We start from the raw sequence: 1,610 nt of genomic DNA, 5'->3' as shown, positions 1-1,610 counted from the left end.
AACTCTGCATATTTCCTGCTGGTATTTTACCTCTGACATTATTGCCTGGATACTGCTCTGCCGTCAGACGAAGATTTCGTCAAAACTTACAGATTTATGATATCCAAAACTAAGATGAAATGAACTAGACAAAATCATTAATCTGTCCCTCTAAAGCCAATGGGGTCATATTTTGCCCCACGGTAGGCCATGTTACCCTAAAACGTCCAATAAAAAACTATATTTGGCGCAATTTCGTAACTCCAAGTCCCATGTAACCGTATCATTGCGTCATCTGGTGAGATTGACGGGAGAGCAACTATACGCAAACATCCACTGGCAGCTTCCACTGAATCTTCTTGTATGTTTGGTCAGAGAAATTGTTCGACAACACACTTGAACGGTAAGAATAAATGAATTGTAGCCAACCGAATGTAAAATGCCTTTTAGTGAAGCTACGCATCACTTTGCCAAGAAATGGCAATACGCTTCAGTTGTCCGAGATTAGCTGAAAACCACAAGATGAAAATAACACTTCTTTTTTGAAACCCCTTTGGCGTAATTTCATAGTTCACAAAATATTGCCAAATGTTGTCGACAATAATAGTGTGATATAATTTCTAAAGGAGAAAAAAAGCTATTTCGAATTTGAATATATCGTGAATTGAATTGAATTGATCGGCAACCAGTCTATTCGGGTTAGCCACAATATCGATGACATATGAAACATCCACTCGAAATTCATCGACCCACACAGATGGAATTGTGTACATTTTTATATTCAGGGCAGTTCTATTTCAAGAAAAGGGCACCTTTCCACTGTGAAAAAGGACACACTCGAAAGAGGTCTTGAATTTGAATCTTTTTATAACCTTAATATTTATAACATAAACAAAAAACGATTTTACTCGAATAGATCGTTTGAGAATGGATAACTTTTTATTTAAAAAAACTCATGACAATAATTGTACCCAAATTTGCAAAACCGAATTTTCTTGAAACTGACTTCGCGAAGGGCACTTCTTAGGGGATCCGTTTTACCCCCCGAACCCGCCCTCCACTCAGCACAGGCCTGTGCCCACCCCTCATACAATAGCCCACATATATATTATATACCTAATAGACCAGTAACCTGGCTACATATATACGAAGCCAATCGATAAGAAGACCTTTGCGCTGATATAATACCCAGTTGTGTTTGAATTAATTCCGAATCAACAACTTAAGGGAACATTTGAATTTCAGCAGGATTCGTTGGTGTCATATGTGACGAGGTGGCCGAGTGGTTAAGGCGATGGACTGCTAATCCATTGGGTTCTTCCCGCGTGGGTGCGAATCCCATCCTCGTCGAACACTATCTTTTGCGGCGATTGTAGTCCTGTCACGCGCCCTCGTGCGAAACTACTTAACCTTTGATTTTTCAATCGAAAGTTTAATCGGTGAAAACGAATTTGAATTCGATAGTTCTGAACAGATGTTTCCTTAATTGAAAGCAAGCTAGGTATGACGCACAAGCATGCCTTTGTCTTCCAGCAGCAATCTCACACACGAGTACAAAGGTGAGTGTTAAAAATGATATTTCCATTATCGTGTTTATCTAAGCATGACATTGTCATTTCCTCATACCGCAG

At 39.4% G+C, this 1,610-nt stretch overlaps 1 non-coding gene across 1 annotated transcript; it reads left to right on the top strand.

The window, feature by feature from the left end:
* Window positions 1–1,247: 1,247 nt before the first annotated feature.
* Window positions 1,248–1,329, top strand: Trnas-gcu (transfer RNA serine (anticodon GCU)). The gene has a single exon. It is a non-coding gene; the product is annotated as a tRNA-Ser (tRNA).
* The last annotated feature ends 281 nt before the right edge of the window (window positions 1,330–1,610 follow it).

This window comes from Tubulanus polymorphus, chromosome 4 (genome assembly GCF_964204645.1).
Source record: "Tubulanus polymorphus chromosome 4, tnTubPoly1.2, whole genome shotgun sequence".
NCBI classification, from domain to species: Eukaryota; Metazoa; Nemertea; class Palaeonemertea; order Tubulaniformes; family Tubulanidae; genus Tubulanus; species Tubulanus polymorphus.
This window is presented reverse-complemented; position numbering and strand designations above follow the sequence as displayed.